At 37.2% G+C, this 13,967-nt stretch overlaps 1 protein-coding gene across 7 annotated transcripts in view; it reads right to left on the bottom strand.

Annotated features, from left to right (window-relative positions):
• The window catches only part of MAP3K13 (mitogen-activated protein kinase kinase kinase 13), a 159,790-nt gene extending 150,193 nt beyond the window's left edge, over positions 1-9,597 (bottom strand). Inside the window, exons 1-3 of one of the 7 annotated variants that reach the window (XR_014263496.1) lie at positions 9,454-9,591; positions 7,526-7,652; positions 1,037-2,007 (exon numbers count right to left, since the gene is read on the bottom strand). The gene's annotated coding sequence lies outside the window, so the exon portion shown is untranslated. Of the gene's footprint in view, positions 1-1,036; positions 2,008-7,525; positions 7,653-9,345 lie in introns of those variants that run through there. The other 6 variants (XR_014263497.1, XR_014263498.1, XR_014263495.1 and 3 more) reach the window with 6 other exon arrangements.
• Positions 9,598-13,967: the final 4,370 nt, after the last annotated feature.

The following is a 13,967-nucleotide window of genomic DNA, read 5'->3' as shown; positions in this document are numbered from 1 at the left end:
GGGGTGAGGTTACAGTTTTAAATAAGATGTCAGAGAGAGCCTTACTGAGAAGGTGACATATCATGACCTGAAGGACCTGAAGATGAGGGATTAAACCACATAGATACCTGCCACATAGATATCTAACACAAGAGCATTCCAGGAGGAGAAGCAAAGTTTCTGAAGCAGAAGAAAGCTTTCTTTCTGAGGATCAGCTAGAAGACCAGGGTGGCTGGGACTGACTGTTAGGAGATGACAGAGAACTAAAACAATATTTACGTTTACCACGTGGGATGCATTGTGAAATTTTCTATGTACTTTTGTTTAAAAAAAAATGCTGGTTACAACTTAGTTAAGCACTAAAGAATTAGTTTTTCCCCAATGAATTGTAATGTGCAACCCTTGGAAGAAGAAGCCATTACCTATTGTTCATGGATACTGTAAAAGTCACATATTCCTAACTAATGCTATCACCAAAACAGTGGATATCTGTTTTTAGGGAAACAGTTGAATAAGTTAATGCCAGTGGCTTATTTAATCTTAAATCATTAAAGATAATTTAGGTACTCAGAGAAAGATAAATTGGCATTTTCTCTTCTAGCGACCATCAAACTCCCAGTCATGCTAACTATATTCTCTGGAACCTATCTCCACTGAGTCCTCAAACAATGCTAAACTAAGCGGGAGTTTTTTGTTTTTATTAGTCCAGAAAGATAAAAGTAAAAAAAAAAAAAAAAAAAATTTAAAGGGAAAACATTTAATACCATCTTTCTACTAGTATGAGGTTAAACCAACCTTAAATGCTATAATGGTCTGGGTGTGAGAGTAGATGGTATTAGAATATTAAATAAAATACCCTTAGGGCCTATAGGTTTTCTCTGTGCTATGAACTAAAGAACAGTTCATTAATTAGACCAAAGTCGAATTGATATTAACCGTTCATTCCTTTGTCACAAGTAGCAGTATGAAGTGAAGAGAAACACTGAGTCTCCTTAGAATCCAAATGCATGGAAAGGGATTAATACTGAAATGATAATCCTAGATCAGCGGCTGCAACTCAAAGGGAAAAATACGTTTTATTTAATGACCAAGTACACAAATACAGGCACATACATTTATATATATGTATATCTATGTGTGTACATATATATATGACTAAAACAATAGGTACTCTTACCATTTGGGATGAATTGTAAAATTTTCTGTTCTATGTACTTTCATTAAAAAAAAAATGCTGGTCGCAACTTAGTAAACAAATTTTGCAAACCAGGTGTATGTTATAACACATAACTGCTCTATAGCATTATCAATGCTAACTTATAATTTTAGGGAAATTTATAGTCTTCCTCCCTCTTAGAATTAGCCCACTGGAGTATTCTATGTACTCAAAGAAAACAAAAATTAACATAGCCTTGTTACCATGTATCCAGCCTGGACAGGTACATGCTTTCATTCTATTTAAATCACCTACCTTCCTAGGCCCAAGAGCTGAGAGAATAAGAACCATTAACTTTTAGGTTGAGGGTTTTTTTCCCTAAACCATGTAGCCTCTGAGAGCATAATCTGACCTTAAATATTTTTACCACTTCATTCTCATTTTCTTAGTGTTGACTCAAGTTTTTATAAGATACAACAAAAGACCTGATTCTAAACTTACCATGCCAAGTTTACGTTTCTCTACCAAGAAAACTTATGGCCACAGGACATACATTCTTTTGGAAAGCACTGATTCCTTGGCTGTAGTCTAAAGGAACACAAGCAATATGAAAGACCTTAAAGGCCAAGGAAATTGAAATCAGAGAAAAGGATATAAAATGGAATGTATTAATGGATTTTAGTCCCTTTAAGCTTTTATTTTTGTGAGAGGGTTCAAAGGAGAGCTTAATACAGATGAGACTTGAGGCTTTTGAAGAGGATCTAAGTCTTGATGAAGTTATTCAAACTCAAATCTTGAATGCGTAATCATGGTAGGCCCCAGGGTCTTCAAAAACTTGTACTGGATGCTTTAAAACAAAACACACAAAAATTCTACTAGCAAGTCTAATAAAAGTTTTTAAGGGTTTTGAAAAGCTATAACTCTTTGATCAGTAATTAATCAGATCACTAGATACTATGCTGAAAGAACAAAAGAAAACAAAAAGAAATAAAGAAGAAAAGGAAAGAAAGATTTTAAAAAGACATAGTGTACAGAATGGCTAAATATGTTCATTGGTTTATCACTTCGATTAATATTCTTCACTTCAAATTGCAACTGAATTTAAAGTTCTTACAGAACCACCATGGGCTGTAGTCAGATAAACTGATCTAATGATAATTTCCTGAATCTCTTTCACTGCTATTCATGATATTTGATTGTCTTAAAGGGCTTTTGATTTTTGAAAGCATGGCCAAATTATTTGTTGGATGAGACAGCATAAAATGAAGTTGATTTTGTGGGGTAGAGAAAGAAGCTAAATTAGGAATATCATGGTTTGAAAATATTTAAACAGGGAGAAAAATTAACAAAGCCTTAGAATGGAAAAATTCAGACCACTTTGCAAGCTCAAATGAAAAATATACAGTAAATCTCACTGACTATTTGTGCTCATTCTAACTTGTTTCTTTTACTTTATCTGCTCCCATAAACCTGCTTTTTTTCAAGAAAAAATTAAGCTTTTAAAAATTAGTAATAATAATGGCAATTTATATTTACTGAGTCTATACTTTGTGCCAGGCACTACTCTAAGCACTTTAGGTAGATTAATTCATTCATCCTCAAAACAATCCCATGAATTAGATATTACTATTACCCCCAATTTACACATGAAGAAACCAAGGTACAGAGAAGTTAAACAATTTCAGGTAGTTTACTTAGTTAGTAAAGAGTGAGTCAGGATTCAAACTCAGGCCCTCCAGCTCCGCAGCACCAAACTACACCCACTATTCTACAAAACTGGTTTCATTACACAAAATTTTCCAGAACTAGGGCTTTCTTTAAATCAGCATTGTGCCATGTCACAGTCTTCCACTGCATATTCTGATTAGAAAGTGTAGTGACTAATTTAAGTTTCTCAACAGTAGTAATGTAGAATCAGTTTCAGATGTCACTACTCAGAAGTGACATCCTATAGGAATATCAAAGCAGTTTAAAAATAAAGCATGCCACTTATATATTAATAGTGGTAGAGGATTATATATGACTTTACTCCTTTTGGGGGGATATACACATATATTTTTTCTATATCCTATTTTTTGTAAAGTGGACATGGATTACTTATACAATTTTTAAAAAAGGTTTTTTAAGCATGTCATCACCATTATTTGCATTAATAAACTTACAATAAACTTATTAGATAAGTTTGCTTTTGCTCTATTTGAAGAGAAAAAAATTCAAGGTAGAGTAGGCTTTATGGTAATAATGAAATAATAATAGCTATTATTTAATTAACACCTAATATAGGCAAATCTTTTACATATATTTACTCTTCAGTAAATTCCTATTTTATAGATAAAGAGATTGAGGCTTAGGATGAATAATAAACTTAATTAATAGAACAGCTAGTAGATATTGGAGCCCAGATTCAAATCTGTGTTCACTGTTCTAGAGTCCTTGCTCTTTCCACTGTACAATGCATGTACCCTCTCCAAATGCCAAAATAATCTGTCTTTTGTTATTAAACACACGGACGAAATCTTTCTAAAATTTAGGTATTCTTAAATAGAAAATACTGAACATAAATTATTTAAGTTCAGTCAGGGTTATCATTTTGAATATCCATGACCACAGAGGTGTTCTCATCTAATCAAAAGAGCTCCAGGTGCTACAATTTTAAAATTAGTTGGTCGGCTTTCTAACTTCCTTCTTGTCCATACTTGTCAATGTGCCTGCCTCTAATAGGAGCACTTAGCCCACTCAGAATTTGTTGCTTCTAGTACACTGTGGAGTTAGATACCAGTTAATTAAGCATGTTAGAACTGTGTCTAAATGTAAATAAACCGAGTAAGGACCTGAGAAGGGCATATAGATTTTGTGTCTTATAATTTGGGAGCTCAGGTAGTTTTATTTCCTGGTTATGAGTAACCTGAAGCTGGTGGGTGAATGACGGGTAGATAAGTTAGCTCTCAGTATTTAAATACAGGGATAACAGAATGTATACACATACTATAATAAACCACTTTATTGCACTATAAATTTTTTTTCAGATTTAAAAGATACCTTAATAATAATCTGGAACAATCTCCCATACAATGAGAAATACCCTCTACAACACTCCCAATGTTCAAACTCTGCTTAAGTGACCCTAATGACTTGGAGTTCACTGCCTCTTGACACAATCTGCTCCACTGTTGACTAGTTCTATCTATACCTTCTCTCATTTAGAACTAATTTTGGCCTCAAATAACAGAGAACAAGTGTACTTCCTATGGAGTTTCTCCAACTCTTCCAAAGTCTTCTGTTTTCTGAACAAAGTAGTCCCAGTGCCCTCAACCTAAATCATCACAGTTGTCCTTTTATATAATCACAAAATTGATTAAAAACAATTCTCTTGTTCTTCAAGGTTTCTCTAATAATTAATATACAAAAACTGATTGTTTTGTAGGTAATGGGTCTAGTTAATCTATCTTGGTCATACACAATTGGAATGCTACAAAAAGCTTACGGACCTAGCTCAATTCCAACTGAACAGCAATAACCTTTTCAGTTCTTCATTCTTTTTCCCCCCACCCAAAACAATGCCACAAAACAGAATCTTAAAAAATACCCTTAACCATATCTTGCATGTTACTAGATTTTAACTTTCTCATTCTCAGGCTTTTGTCTACCTTCACATCACTTGGACCCTGTGAATGATCTTAAAACTTCCAAAATTTTTCAAGCTGTTCTAACAATTATGAATTACCCCATAACGGGCCTAGCTCTGAGGCCTTAAACTTCTGACTTTTTTTTTCTCTTGCATTAGCTGGATATCTTCCTCTGCGGAATTTGTGCTTTTCACATAAAATGTATGTGAAAAAAAAAATATATATATGTATAAATATATATATGTATAAAATGTATAATATATATACACGTTTTAATATATAATGTATTATACATCTATGTACATACACAAACACACAGGTATCTTCCCAATTCTATGTTCTCTACATATAACTTACATTCATCTATAAGTCACCTTTACCATATTCATCTTGACTCAGGAAAACACAGTCTACCCTTGGATTCAATTTGTTGCTATCCATTCTCTTAGCAAGAATAAGAAGTCCCACTCTAGGCATCCTGCCCAGTGGTTTCCCCCTGGTGGCCAGTAGTGATTAGTCCCACAGATCTCAAGAAGCAAAGCATCATTTAATAGAAATGATTATATGCAAAACAGTCTGCCAAAGTGTGGTATAAAACACCTGGCATACCATAACCTGTTCTATTCCATTAATCATGATTCAGCCCCTAGATTAGTGGCCTTCATTTTGCTTTTAACAAGATACACAATCATGTATTTTATATGATAGTAGCATCATATAGGTATGTATTTTACATAGCCTATTCTCAAGCAAGTTTCAAATAAAATCCCTCCACTAACAAAATGAAGATTATTATATCTTTAAATTTCCTGTATAACTCATTTTACTGACCCACTACTGTATTCCAAATTTCCCCCAATGAAAGTGTGGAGAGACAAAGACGGCTAGAGAAGTAAAAAGTCACCAGAAATTTTTGCTGAGTTCCAAGGCAGATAATCAGCCAATTCAAAGTAATATTCTCAGTATAGAATGAGATTATCCAAATATATCTAAATGATCTTTTTGGCTTCCTGATTTTATAACAGAGAGAACAAGCCATTCTCTGAAATGTCTTAGGCCAGTTCCAGACATCAAGGACAAAGTGAAATAATAACGATAAGATTTGTCTAAAGAGTAGAATCGCTAAAGAGTAATTCAAATCAAATAAAGTCCATCCCATTCAGTAATAAGGAGAGGCTCAGAAGAACCATGCCAATGCGAAACAAACATAGCTTGCAAACAAAGGTAACAACATCCATATCACCTGGGAAGGTCAGCCACATAGTATGAATTGTGTATGAGCACTGAATTCGGCAACACTGAGCACCTAATTTATTCACAAATTCTTACTATGAATAATAATCTAATGTCAAGGTTAAAAACCTATTAAAATATCACCAAACCTTTCATGCAGCTCTGAAATAAACTTAACTCACTTGTGCAACCCCACTCCTTCTGAACAGTGCAAATAATCATAAGGACAAAAGTCATACAGAATAATAGTGGGCTCCCATAATTAGCCTAAAGCCTTGCTGTTCGTTTCTTAGTATAATAAAAATAAAAATGTCCATAGTAAAAAAATCAATCCATCAGAAGGAGAATACAGAAAAAATATGAGTCTTCTTCCTACTCTAGACTTCTAGTTTCATTCCCCGGGGGTACCTATGTCAGTAGCTCCTTATATGGATTTGAAGAAATTTCACAAGTATATACAGAAATATATGCTTTTAAAAACACAAATGAAAACATACTATACATACCATTCTGCATTGTTTTTCTCAGTTAACAATGTATCTTAGAGATTTTTCCATATCTCCACCTACGGATCTACTTCATTCTAACAGCAGCAAATACTACATTATATGAAGGCATTTCTTTAACCAGATGTCTGTTGAGGGATGTTTAGGTTATTTCTAGTTGTTGTTGTTGTTGTTTAATTTCATATAATATGGTGATGAATATCTTTAAATACAAATTTTTGTGTGCAAGTGCAAATATATCTGAAAGATGAATTCCTAGAAGCACAGTCTATTTTTAGAAGTGAACAAATTCTAAACAAGAAGCCAGTTTATCTACAGAGGAGAGCAGGAAAAACTATAAGTTTAATAATTAGTGATTAAAAGGTGCCTAATATTATTGCAAAGTTAGAAGTTAAAAGTTTTGAAAATTAAAAACTCCTCAACTAGGAAAGATAAAATAGAAGAAAGAGAGAACTTTTACCCCGGGACAGAAAGATAAAAGCCCTGGAGAATGAATCATCTAAGATATTTTTTAAAAGAACAAAGAAGAAAAAATAAAAAAAGAAAATAGCATAAATAAGGTAGGATTAAAAAAAAAAAAAAAAAGACATTTAGGGGCCTCTTTTCTTGCTTTAACCTAAGGCATAAAATAAAATTGGCTAGATTTGGGACACATACTATTACAGAGCCAAACCTGGATGTGAGATGACCTAATGACTGCTTGAGGTCCCATACCTACAGGGTTGATATACTCCACCAGGCTCTAAAATGTTGAAAGGAGATCTCCCCACCACCCCTCAAAGAAAACAGAGCGATAATCTTCCAGGAATAACATATCTTGTCAATCTCTTTAATTTCTGATCAGTTTTACAGAGAAATAGTAACAATCACCTCATATATACTGAACAAAGCTCAAACCTCTTTGGAAGGTCCAGATTAAAACATAATTTAAAGAGATTCAGCCATATTTTTCAATCACAATCCCACAATTTTCTAGACCAATCCAGGGCTATTTCTCACCTAACATAAAACAGTTAAAAACTTACCTTTCCCCAAGTGCTAGGATTTGAATGCCAAAATACAATCTGATTCATGTTTTTGTCCATTAATGGTCCGTGGGTTTCTTTAAATGAAGTCCATGTTAGCGTCCACAGATATCGGAGTTCTGCAAAACTGAAAACCTCAAGAATGTCAATGCACATACCCAAGTTACCACTTGGATACCAATTTATTATGAATACCAGTTATAATAATTATTATGAATATAGGCATTTAGATGTGCAAAATTAGTGGACATGACATCGAACAGCACATTGAGGTAGTAAAATTAGACTTTATGACATTAATATTAATACAAATCTAGAGGTACCAAATTTTTATGTATCCTAAAAGTGGCACCATAGTAAGAGCACACAAAGGTGGGGATGATTTGGATAGCAAGTTTCCAGAAATTAGGAAACAAGGTTTATAGGCAGGCAAACTTTAAAAAATTAGATGTCTTCAATAAGGTATTCACATGCCTACTTTTAGTTTTTTCCAACCTATTTTTAAGAACAGCTTAGATTGTTAAATCTAAAAATGCTTACTAGTTTCTTCTTTGTAAAACAAACAAACAAACAAACAAAAAACAAAAAGCCTTAAATTCAGGTTTTCCTACTCCGTTATATCCAATCTCATAATAACATTCTAGAACCACTTAGGAGCTACTATCTCATTTGATAGCATGAAACCCATACACATAATCACCTCCCTAGATGTAGATCAAACACTGCATCTAGATAGTGATTCATGTCCAGATCTTACTACAAGCCTGATGTGTCACATGCACTTTTTTCCCATTTGACAACCAAAAAGAATCTGGTTACACTACTTGTTCTTTAGATCTATGCCTACTCTTTATCCCATTCAAGACACCTAAACAAATACTTTACAAAGGAAACAATTTAACCTTCAGGGATTCATTCTTTTGGAAGCCTCCTACAACTGTTTGGAAGGAGTTGACCTTTTGTGTACCCACCAAGTGAAACCTCTGACTGGATTTTTATAGATTACTATTTTCATCTTTGTTATGAAATACTTCTCATTTACATCTCAAATGTAAAAATACCTCAATTTAAGGAAGAAAACATTACGAAAAACAAAGCAAGTTCATATTGAAAAGAAAGCACTTAGAACACTAATTAGAAGCTCAGTGCTACAACTGCAGCTTATCATTTGATGGCCAACTCCTGTCTGGTATCATTCACCTGGAAGTTATTCCCAGAAAAGTAAAGGCACCTGAAAAAAGCCAAATTGATCGCCTTTCCTCTTTACCCACCCCAGAGAAAAATATTAAGACACATTTCTAAATTTCAATAACTACAAAACAATAACAACAATATCCCGAATCTCTACTGCACTGACATCCTCAAAACCACGGATTAGCAAACTAAGCTGGCATCACTTCTACATTCACAAGTAGGAGCACTGAAGTTCAGAAGTTCCCCCAGCTGATCCAGAATTGGGTTCGTGTGTTCATTAATTCATTCATTTGACAGCATCTAAAGATGCCTAATAGCGGCAAAGCACTGTCCTGGATTAAGAGATGAAAAGATGATGTCGCTGTCCCCTACTAGCAGAACAGGATGGGGGACGGAGTAGGAGGGAAATGAACTCTAGGTCAGCTCATCTCAGTGCCCAGGTTCCATCTCTTCACCCCCGAGCGCCAACACTCATGAGCCTGTGACCCCAGCCAAGACCGATTCCTAGAAGACTTAGCCTGTATTTCCTCAACGACCTCGGCCCTCACGACCCCGTTCCCAAAGTTCCTCGTATCCCTGTTTCTCCAGGGAGTCCCACGCCAAGGAGCCTTTTCTCCAGACCCCACCTCATGCGAGATCCACGTTTCCCCGCCCGAGCTTGGAGCTTCGAGCAATCTGAGCCCCTAACCCCAACTTTCACCCTTGCCCCGGTCCCGGTTCGGCCTGCAGGTTACCTGCCTGGAATCCGTGGTTCCAGGATGACCACGGACGCCCCGCCCCGCCCATCGCGACGCCCTCCACAACCAGGTACCGCCTCCAGGGCGTAACTTCCGGGTGTCGCGTCCGGCCCGAACTCCTCCCGGCCCCGCAGTCCCGCTAAGCACCTGACGCCGCTAGTTGACGCCACTTCCGGCCTGTTCCTCGGTTCCCCCGGGATCCAGGCGTTCTCCCGGCCTGGTTTTTTCTGCCTGCTTTCCTAAACTCTGGCTATGTAGCCCAGCCTGGAGAAAAGCATTTTTTTTGTTTTTCAAACTTCTTTGCCAACTTCTGCAGCCTTCCCTTCGACGATCACTTCCTTCTGCTCCTTCTGTACTTTGAACTCATCACTGTTCTCTGGACTCGTCAGGCCCCTCGGAGGATCACAAGGTTTTCTCAATCTTGCTCAAGTGATGCTGCCTCTCACTTGTAACGGTATTACCTGGCAAGTTACTTAACCTCTCTGTGTTCGTTTCCTCAAGCGTGAAACAGACAATATTAGTACTTAGAATATAAGGTTGGTGTGTGTGTATTACTCGAGATAATACATGGAAAGCGCTGGCATAGTGAAAGCATTCAATGAGTGTTTATTACAAACGCTCTCTGGTTTCCTTTTGGAACATGCAGATAGTAAAGGAGCTTGGAACCGGTGTTCCTGTTATCCTCAGCTTTTAATTAAGTGATTAATTAATGATGCTTGGTACTTCTGAACTGTGAGCTCCTCCAGACAAAGATGGAATTTTGTATAAGAATCGGTTTCGACGCTCCTTGAAATCACCTGCTTGGTTTTTGTGCTAGGTACTGAGGGAAAGATGAGTAAAACCCAAGCCCTGCCCTCAAAAAGGTGGAGATGCATAGTAAGTTATTATGGGAGGAAGAGAGTCAACCCAGGAAAAAACAGATGGAACCAGCTGAGCTGAGGATTTATCTTTAGAACAAAAAAATTTCACAGGATGTTAGAACTGAAAAGAACTTTAGAGGTAATTATTTAGTCAACCTCTTGATGTTACAAGTAAGGAAAATTGGATCCAGAGAAGCAACTGACCAAAAGTCACAATTAATGGCAGGGCTAGGTAGGACCAGAAGTAGAGTCTAAAAATACTCACTACCTTCCTCCATTTCCAAAATATGCCTCAAGGTGTTAATAAGGTAAAAGCAGATTCACTTGCAAGACCTTCACTCTCAAGTGAAAAAGACTAGGAAAATCCCAGTCCAAGAGAGACAAGAGCAGTGGAACCCAGCAGTTGCCACAGGATTCCGATGATCTTGTGAATGTTCTGGTCTTGCCACTGCTGGGTTCATTTCAAACACCGTAGCCCCCTCTCCCCTGGCAAACTTCTTATACTTACCCAGAAATGAGGGGTTAAGTATCAATTCCTGTGAGCTCTACTTTCAGTTTTAACTGGCTGGACAGGCATAAGTAACGGATTCAATCAGTTCCTGAGGGTAAACATAAATACTCTGAATACACTGCCAATAACGTGGCACAACTTTATTTAGACTTGTCTATTGGACACGATTTCTCTTAAATATTCAAACTCTGTTTTAGGACTATGACAAAGCTAACATATGTATTATTATTGAAATGTTGGTTATGAGTCTGTGTTCCAAATGACCAGGTAATCCCATAGACCCATAGAATAATATAGTGGGAATAGATGAAATTTAAGGTTTCTTCCAACTCTATCATTAAAAAAGGTCAGTGATACTTTTAATGAATCTATGGACCATTGGAACTAAATAATTCACTGAAAGTCACAAAATTAGACAATGGCAGTCAGTTCTAAAGTCTGAGCCTCCAAATTTTATTCATTTATTCATTCGTTCAGGAGAGACACCAGGCCAGGCATTAGGGATACAAAGATGAATAAAATAACCCCCTGCCTTTGAGGAACTTTCTGTATGGTGAGGGAGACAGACCTTTTAATGAAAAAATAATTCCATGTTAATGTTATCATAGGTCCATCTAGTGCCTTCATTCAACCAATGTACTTTTTCCCCTTTGCTACCAACATACCATAACTTGATAAAAATAAGTATAAAATATGTTTTAATAAAATTTTAAATCATTTGAACCATATATATATATATATATATATATATATATATATATATATATATATTTTTTTTTTTTTTTTTGGCCACGCCACGCGGCTTGTGGGGATCTCAGTTCCCCAACCAGGGATTGAACCCAGGCCACAGCAGTGTAAACGCTGAATCTTAACCACTAGACTGCCAGGGAACTCCCAAACCACATTTTTAAGAGTCAGACAATCACAGTTTACACAGGTCTTAGAGTCAGTTTGTTTGGGTTCTACGCCTAGCTCTGCTATTAACTGGCCATGTGACCTTAAACAAATCACTTCACCTCTTAGCCTCAATTTCCTCTTCAAGGTCCTACCTCCAGTAAACCTTGTGTTAGTCTGTCTAGTAGGAAAAAAAACACATGCTATCTCCCACTGTGACCACTAGATGGCTTATTTGCTTTGCTTTGCTTTCCCTCTCTTCCCTCTCCTCTCTTCTCTCACTCTTCCTTTCTCCCTTTCTTTCTTTCTTGTTAGTTTCTCTAACCAAAGACATTATTATACCACCTATCTGAATAACCATCTATACTGGTAAAGATTGAGTATCCCAAGACTCTGGGAGAGGACAGTTCTAAAATGTTTGTTGAATGAATGAAAGAAAGAATGGAGGGGACTTCCCTGGTGGTGCAGTGGTTAAGAATCTGCCTGCCAATGCAGGGGACACGGGTTTGATCCCTGGTCCAGGAAGATCCCACGTGCCGCAGAGCAACTAAGCCTGTGCGCCACAACTACTGAGCCTGCGTTCTAGAGCCTTCGAGCCACAACTACTGAGCCTACATGCCACAACTACTGAAGCCCACGTGCCTAGAACCCATGCTCCACGACAAGAGAAGCCACCGCAATGAGAAGCCCATGCACCACATCAAAGAGTAGCCCCCACTCGCTACAACTAGAGAAAGCCGGCACGCTGCAACAAAGACCCAATGCAGCCAAAAATAAATAAGTATTAAAAAAAAAAAAAAAAAGAATGGAGTCCAGGACTACTCTGGACCCTTCTCTCCCCTACTACTACTGCCCCTTTCTCCTATTAAAATACTTCCTCTTTTAAAAGTGGTGGCAGTGGGAAGAGGAAGAAAAGATGAAACAATAGATAGGAGTTGAGTTGGGGGGAGAATGGAAAAAAAGGCATTGCTTTGCATCTCAAAACAAACATCAATGCACTCTGGTATTTATGGATAAATAATGTAATGTCTGAGACTTATTTTAAAATAATATGTGAGGGTTCAGATGATAAAGATTGGTTATATATTGATATTGTTGAACTTGGGTAGATTGGGTTTCATTATATGCTATTTTTTGGTGTATGCTTGAAAATTTCCACAATACAAAGTTAAAAATTAGATAGACCATGAGCGCATTTCCCTTCCTGTAGACAAGACCAAGTTCAAACTACCCCATTGAATTTCAATTAGGCTGCTTTTGCCTGATGTTACAGAAAACTTGTCACAGACTGGGTTTTGTGGAAGTAGACACTGATAGGGAGATGGGGAGAAAGATTTTTATTAGGAATGGATGAAAGCAGGCTTGGTCAGAGAAAGAAGTTGAACTGGTATTCAAGTCCAAGGACTCTTCAGCCCACCTGGGTATCACGCATCAGAGTATCTTGTGTCAGGCTGAAATGGCCATCCCTTTGTAACGGATGCAGTCTGCCCCAGAAAGGGTGTAATCTCAAGCGAGGTGGCTCTCTGCAGCTGAGGCAGACCCCGAAGAAGCTGACAGCTGGGGGCTGCGTGCTGACCACATTCCAGGAGCTGCACAGCAAGTCCTCCCTCGAGGGGGAATTGGCAGCATATCTTTGCATTTTCCACAAAACACGGCAGAAACTGGGTTAAACAATAGGGGGTGAATTGACTTCTGTAAGTGGACTGTTATGACAGGCATCAGGGTTAGTTGCTCCAGCAATTCAATCATATTCAAGACCCATATTTCTTTGCCTCTTTGCTCTGCCTTCAGTAGCATCTGCTTTAGCTTACCATCAGCTTCCTGCAAGGTGGCAAAATGGCCGTGGCAGCTCATCTTCACATCAATACACAGTGCACACTCTCAGAGGGTATGGACACACATTCAGTAATTCCAGGATGATTCTCAGGCTAGAAAAGAGAAAAATATACATTAATTTATAGATTGGGCACTCTATAATTTTTATCTTTTTAACTGTAGCATAGGGCTTTACATTAGTCACCATTAATGTCACACTCTTACAAACTTGCACTAGAACTCTGCATCAGTTAGGATAGACAGGGTAATACTGCAGGACGTAAACAACCCCAAAACCTAAATGTCTTAGAACAATTTAGATTAATTTCTTACTCATGCTACAAGATTACTCTGGGTGTGCCAAGAGGCTCTGTTCATTATAGTCACTCAGGAACCTAGGCTGATTGAGCAACTACTGTTTTGAACATTTT

The sequence above is a fragment of the Balaenoptera physalus genome (assembly GCF_965194825.1).
Source record: "Balaenoptera physalus genome assembly, chromosome: 4".
NCBI lineage: Eukaryota > Metazoa > Chordata > Mammalia > Artiodactyla > Balaenopteridae > Balaenoptera > Balaenoptera physalus.
Note: the sequence above shows the minus strand (reverse complement) of the source record. Positions and strands in the feature narration are given on the sequence as shown.